Below are 8,211 nucleotides of genomic sequence, written 5' to 3'. Positions count from 1 at the left end.
TCTCACCTCAGCTTACGGCGTCTCACCTCAGTCTCAGACGTCTCACCTCGGCCTAAGACGTCTCACCTCGGCCTAAGACGTCTCACCTTGGCCTAAGACGTCTCACTTCATCCCAAGACGTCTCACCTCGGTCCAAGGCGCCCAAGTCCATAGCGAGCTCTACCTAGGACTCCTTGGCACAAGGCACCTCGGCCTAGGACACCTCGGCTACAATGGGCTCGGCCGTGGTGAGCTCGGCCACATTGCGCATAGAGGTCGGGTCGGGACATTTACTCTTTTTCGTTATCGATTTCTCCAACGAAGAAAGTGGGGGACTCATGTTGGATATATTATGATCGGAGCAAACCGACCCGGGAAGCGGAGCAATGAAGTATGGAATGGACCCGGGCCCGGAGGTTGAGCCCCGTGCTCGGCCCAAGGTGTCTCGCCCATGTGAGCTCGGCCACATGAGGTCGGCCATGTGAGCTCGGCCATGGTGAGCTCGACCATATGAGCTCGGCCACATGAGGTCGGCCATGTGAGCTCGGCCCTATGAGCTCAGCCATGGTGAACTCGGCCACATGAGGTCGACCATGGTGAACTCGGCCATGGTGAGCTCGGTCACGGTGAGCTCGGCCATGTTGAGCTCGGCACACCTGCGGACCCGGTCTACACCCGGGCGCGGTCAACTCGTAGATCCAACTACCCCCCGATTTAGGGGGAGTCGGTTGGGGGGTTTAGCTTGTATAAAAGCCCCCCTCCTTGTCCTAACAAGGCATGTTCACTATTTTACACCTACTATTGCCCTAATCAAGCCTTGTAATAGCTTATTAGCGATACTTAATACAATATACGGTCCCCGCGACCTACGGTCCCTGCGACCTTACGATATCCTTGCGTTACATTTATTTATTTCATATCACGTTCTTATCCGGATTCATTGATTCGGGTCTACCCCGGATCAATTAATTCCATCAATTCCTAATAATTTATACTCCGATCCGTATTTAACTACACTTGTTGCATGTTTGGTTCAATTCACATAATGAATTTTAAATGAATAAAAATGATATTACATAAGGAATATAATATATACCGTTATTTGATTCACTGAAGTAAGACTTTAAAAATTATATTAGGGTGTTTGATTAGTTTAAGAAATAAAAATGAAATAAGTATTTTTTTTTTGGGTGAAGAAAGAGGAGTTCAATATCCCCATAGATTAAGATAGCCTTCTTGTTGCCACACTGTTAGCATCACGAACAAGGAGAACTCCCATTTTGTTAGGTGGATGAGCCAACACCGTGGTCCCCCAATTATAGCTTTGCTCCAAGTACGCTAAGAAGTCAGCACATTGGTTCCCTTCGTGCAAGACATAAAGGATCTCACACTCATGGAATCAATACATCAAACTTTTGCAATCCATAATCAATGTATCAGCTTTCGACAAATTATGCTGTGCAACCGTGTGCACCATGCATGGTGCATACGGTTTCATAAACGACGTCGTTTTACTTTTAAAAAAATCATTTTTGATTGCTGTTAGTTACGTAAACATATGTTCATAATTTTATAATTTCACATTCTAAATGTATAGTTATGAAGTTATGGATGTGTAGTTATGCAATTCTGAATGTATAGTTATGAAGTCATGGATGTGTAGTTATGCATGCAATTCTGAATGTATAGTTATGAAGTTATAATTTTGCATTCTGAATGTATAGTTTTGAAGTTATGGATGTGTAGTTATGCAATTCTGAATGTATAGTTATGAAGTTATGAATGTGTAGTTATACATGCAATTCTGAATGTATAGTTATAAAGTTATGGATGTGTAGTTATGCAATTCTGAATGTATAGTTATGAAGTTATGAATGTATAGTTCAAATTATGCACAACATAACGTTGTTAACGGCAATCAAAACTGATTTTTTTTTTTTAAGTCGGACGTCAAAACGACTTCGTTTTTGCAACCGTGAGCACCATGCATGGTGCACACGGTTGCACAACATAACGACTCTCAGCTTTCGGACTGGACCCTACCGTCACCTTGTGTAAGGCTTGGACCAATAAGTATTAAAATTACATAAATATACTTTATACCGAATGTTATATATGTATATATATGTGTATGAGAGTGAGAGATAGAGATTAGAATAACAATAACAATAATTATCATCATCATTATTATTATTATTATTATTATTATTATTATTAATATTGTAATAATTATAATTATGATTATAATTAATATTTGTTTGTGTGTGTGTATATATATATAGGGTTTCTACCGTCGAACATAATAACTAATCTCCTTCTCGCTGAATTGTAGGCACATCTTTTAAGTGGGACAGTTGACCTGGAGATTTAAAGTTGCTTTATACCTAAAGTCAATGATTGAACTAACCCCTTGACCTTTGGTTAAGGATGGATGAGTCCCTTCCACTCAACCACACCCCCAGGTTATATATAGTGGAAGGGACTCATCCATCCTTAAGGGATGTGATTTATTGTTTGATAAGTAGTTACCATGCATAAACAAACTATCAAAAATTATTCTATTGACCATGGTGTATTAAATAATAAAAACAAGCATTTAATTATAGAAAAAATCTTATTCATTAAATCAAGTCAAATGGAGAATCAGATTAGGCCACAAGTTCTCACATGGGATGGGTTCACACACACACGCACACACACACACACAAGGGGCTCAGGTACAGATAAATTTGAGCCGTTGATCTGTCCAGATCAACGACTATAAAAAAAAACAACTTACGCTTCTAATCTACTGTCTTTGCATTTTTTTCAAATCTTGTAAGGCACAACAATGTGCACTAGAAGACATAAAATGTTCATTCATCTTCACGGAATTATTAAACCCGTTTCTTGAACCCGTCACTTTCCTTCCCTCTTTCATGGGACTTAGCAATGGGTATGTTGAACTTGTTAAACTAGCCTATTAACAATGTGCAATGGAAGACACAATAATGCGCATTGCAAGACACAACAATGTGCACTAGAAGGTAACAATGTGCACTACAAGGCACAACAATGTGCACTCATAAAAGGAAAATAATGCACTCAAAGACAAAAGAATATGAACTTATTTACACAAAATTACCATAATGTCACTTCATTTTTTAAAAATGTTCTTCATTCTGGACGGTTGATATGAACTGGATCAGTGACTGCGATTTAGTCCTTTTTTCACCTAACCAACTCTTCGCATATGATCCTTTATATATGTTAGCATTTGTGTAAATGATATTTTTAGTATCTATACTATATATAAAAACAAAATCCTAAACTTTTAATTTCTCGCCCAATTCCTAAAATTTCTATTCTAATAATGTAAAATAATGCAATACAATTCCTAATAAAATATATTGGTCTACTTTCCTATTCGAATTATAATTCTATGTTAAAATTTGTATTCTAATATTATAAAAGAATGTAATATAATTTGGGGTAAGAATGTAATATAATTCCTAATAGAATATATCTTTTCCTACTTTCCTATTCGTACTATAATTTTACATTAAAATTCCTATTCGTAATACAAAAGGACAATATATTCTCTCTGGCACTATAATACTCCATACGTGTAACTTTTGAACGCACACAAAATCTAGATTTCAAATAAAATATATTGTTTTCTAATTTAAAATTCCTACCATCCTATTTATTCGTATTATAATTCTACATTAAAATCCATATTCGTAATACAATAGGACAATACTAGAAATCTTATAATCTGTCCACACAATTCAACACCTCCATATAATACTTTCGAATCTGCAAAGGAATTTTCGTTCGATTCTTCAAATAGTAAATACTAATGGGATCTGTTTTTGTCTCTGCTTGGACTCCGGCTGATGCATTGTTATTTGTCAAGGGAATATCCATGTTCCACAGTCAACCAACAAAGGCAATTCAACCAAAGGTTAGTGTCATTGACGAAGTAATTTAAATTTCTTGCTGCTATGTATATGCTTTTAGTTGTATTTTATTAAGTAATTAACAGTTGCCAAATTATTGTTTTAAGTTTTATTTTATTCTTACTGCTATGTATATGCTTACTTGCTTAGTGACATAAACATTATATGCTCTACTCTTCTTTATTAGTTGCATATCAACAACTAACGAGTAAAATAGTTGGATAGGTACGGCCTTGTGGCATTTTATGTGTTTTACATATTTGACAATTATTGCTTTATAAAATGGTTGACTTAACTTCTTGCATTTTAACTGCTTATATGATTTTTACTTTAAGTGCTTAACATTTTTTTTTTTTTTTGCAGATGTGTGAACTAACAACCAAAGACACTGACAAGTAATAAGAGGTGTAATAGTATAGAGGACAAATGTATAGGTCTTTTGTGGATTTTCTGTAGATTTTGTATATAGGGATTAAATGTATTTTTATTTACAATATTAATAAATAAATAAATATTCTTATCAAATTAATACAAGTTGTACATATTTCATCCTTTTAAATTAAGAACACAAGTATATGTTATACTATATAATTTGTTAACGGCGCATCCGGACCTTACTCTGGACTAGCATCTTATTATAAAAACTCTAACAATAAGGCAAAAAAAAAAAAAAAAAAAAAGAACAAAATAAGGCACAAAAAAAAAAAAAAAAAAAAGAAAAGAAAAGAAGAGAGAGAGAGAGAGAGAGAGAATAAATTAATAACACAGATAAATCTCAAGTTGCAGAGGGTTAAGGTAGAACTATGACTTTTATCAAAGTATAACCTCCAACTATTAGGCACAAATACACAATAAATAAAAAATGCAAAAAAACAAGGTTAATCTATACATTAAAAAAAAAAAAGATTAATATACATACCTGCATTATTAGTATCTTATGAACCATGAAATAGTAATCGAATGTAATTTTGTAGAATTGTGATTTTTTTTGGGTTTTTCTTATGAAACAAAACACTGTGTTTTAACAAAATATTACAGTTGTACTACCATCTCAAATAATAGTACTATGAAGAAGCTCACAAGATTAGGAGTTATAGGAAACAATGGGAAGCACATAACATAGAACAAAGGTAATTGTCAACTTTTTAATCATTTTTTTTTTGTTTTCTTGTTTTATTTTTTTTGTTTTTGTTTTTGTTTTTTTCTATCACCCACATATTTATTCTATACTATATATAAAAATAAAATCCTCCATTTTAATTTCTCGCCCAAAACACTCGTATACTATTAATTAAGGTTTGCGTAATATTGTAAAATATGGTAATACAATTCCTATTCGTACTATAATTCTACATTAAAAACAATTTTAATACAATATATTATTTCCTACTTTCTTATTCCTAATACAATTCTAGATTAAAATTACTAATCTATCTATCTATACTAATAATAAAAATAAAATCCTACTTTCTCAATTTCCCGCCCAAACTACCTCCAAATCAATATTACTATATAAAATCTAATAATTATTATGGTAATTAAGCTAATAATTATAATTACACAAATTTCTATACTATATATAAAAACAAAATCCTTCATTTTAACCTCATACCTAAAACAGTCCTACACTATTAAGATTTGCGTAATATTGTAAAATAGTGTAATAGAATTCATAATATAATATTTCATACTTTTCTCGCTGCGCACAAGGAACCCCCCTCACTTTGAGAGGTTGCTCTCACACTACCGCTAATGAGACTCAATCCCTGGTCATTCTTCCAAAGTTTCACCTCTATGACCAGTTGACCTACCCATGCAGGCGTAAAATAGTGTACTACAATTCCTAATAGAATATATTGTTTCCTACCTTCCTATACGTATACAATTCTACATTAAAATTCCTATTCATAATACAATACAACAATATTAAAATTCAAATTTTTATTCAACAATATTATATTATTCATTTTCCCTTTAAAAATTATATTCTCCATTATTAGTTTTGTAATTCTCTCTTAAATTTATTAAATTTCAAACTCCCATTAAAACTCAACTGCCTGGCTGAATAATTGTCTGAAAATAATTGATATGTATTTAAAAAGAATAATTGTCTGAAAATAAAAATTGTACAAAAATTAGGCCAATTCAAAAAGGAAGTGAATATTAATAATTAGCTAAAAATTAAAAAAAAAATGATCCCAAATTAACCGAAATGAAAAATTAAATCACCAAACCGTCCAAACAATAGTATATGTAAATTGGAAAAGAAATATGTTATTAATATTTGACTGGAAATATTTTTAAAAAATTGCTATTAATAATTAACTAATTGATATGTATTAAATAAAAATAATTGACTGAGAATATAAATGGCACGAAAATTAGGTCAATTGAAAAAGGAAATAAATATTAATAATTGACTAAAAATTGAACAATTTTCCCATATTAACTATTTCAAAAAGGAAACGGATTAACTATAGTATATGTAAATTCTAAAAAAGGTATCTGTTATTAATAATTTACTAGAAATATATATAAAAATATGTTATTAATAATTAACTAATTAATACATATTAAAAAAATAATTGGTTGAGAATAAAGATGGCATGGATGAGAATTAGGCCAATTGGAAAAAAAAATGAATATTAATATTTAATTTAAAATTAAAAATGATCCCAAATTGACTCAAACGAAAAAGGAAATGGTTACACAATAGTATATATAAATTAGAAAAGAAATCTGTTATTAAATTGATATTAAAAAAGAATATGTTATTAATAATTAACTAATTGATATGTATTAAAAAAATAATTAAGTGAGAATATATATGACACGAACCCCTTAAAGGAATGTCACAAGATCGAACCCCGGTGTTGGGGGGATTAACTATAGTATATGTAAATTAGAAAAAGTATATGTTATTAATAATTTACTGGAAATATAAAAAAAACCGTTATTAATAATTAACTAATTAATATGTATTAAAAAGAAAAAAAATGTTATTAATAATTAACTAATTAATATGTATTAAAAGAAATAATTGACTGACATCCAAGGAAGAAAGTATTCTCCATATGATGCCTTTTAAATCTGGTACGTGGACCACGAGGGTATTATTCACACTGTTACGGGGGTCATTCACAACCACGAGGATATTATTCACACTTTTGCGGGGGTCATTCACAAATCGTTTAGAGATCCGTGTTATGAATATAGATTATTAGATGATGACAAGGAGTACATTGATAGCATTACTGATTCGAGTTACTGGGCATCCGCGTATGCTTTGCAACGGTTGTTTGCGACGCTACTCCTTCAAGTTCAATCAGTAGGCTAGAGGTGGTGTGGAATGCCGTTTGGGAATTTTCTTGCATAGGATGCACAGCTTTAGCGTCGACGTCTCATGCAAAATCCAGGTATATCGACATCCAATCTATTTATTCGACTTTGTTATTTGCTTATCATTATTTCTAAAATAAACTAATTTGTTGATTTTTTTTTTCTTTTTTGGTCTATGAAGAGTTGGTGTTATCGAATTCGGATAAGAAACAGTTCGCTCTGGTGGAGTTAGAGAAGTTGCTATCTCTGTTGGGGGAAGAGCTTGAAGGACTTTCCAGAAATGCCAATTTGAAACGAAAGCAGCATGGGTTTGACGGAAAACATGTCGATAGCTGAAGAGTTAGTGTATGACAAGGAATCGTTGAAGACAGAGCATGAAAGTAACACAATTGAAGGACGAAAAAAAAAAAGAATGTCTACGACTCTGTGATGAATGATATTGATTCTAATGAAGATGGATTGTTCTTTGTGTACGGTTACGGTGGAACAGGCAATACGTTAGTGTGAAGAATATTATCTTCAAAGATAAGGAGGCGCGGTGATATTGTTCTCAACGTTGCTTTGAGTGAAATAGCATCTTTGCTCTTGCCAGGATGCAGGACGGTGCATTCCGGATTTGCTATACCATTCTCTTTGAACGAAGATTCCACGTGCAATATATCGTGACCTTGCTAAGCTTATAATAAGGAGAAAATTGATAATATGGGACGAAGCAGCGATAACGCACAAACATTGTTTTGAGGCTTTGGATAAAACCATGAGGGATCTTTGAGATCCGCCATACCGGGTAGTGATGAAAACACATTTGGTGGAAATACAGTAATTTTGGGCGGCGATTTTAGACAGATTATTCCCGTTATTCCGAAATCAACTAGACTAATAGTTGTCGCAATCAGTACATGTATGACATGAATACTGCAGAAGGTCGAACATATTTAAGTTGTAACTCTTT

Source organism: Ipomoea nil, unplaced genomic scaffold (genome assembly GCF_001879475.1).
Source record: "Ipomoea nil cultivar Tokyo-kokei standard unplaced genomic scaffold, Asagao_1.1 scaffold0875, whole genome shotgun sequence".
NCBI classification, from domain to species: Eukaryota; Viridiplantae; Streptophyta; class Magnoliopsida; order Solanales; family Convolvulaceae; genus Ipomoea; species Ipomoea nil.
The sequence above is the reverse complement of the archived record's forward strand: the minus strand, read 5'-3'. Positions refer to the sequence as shown.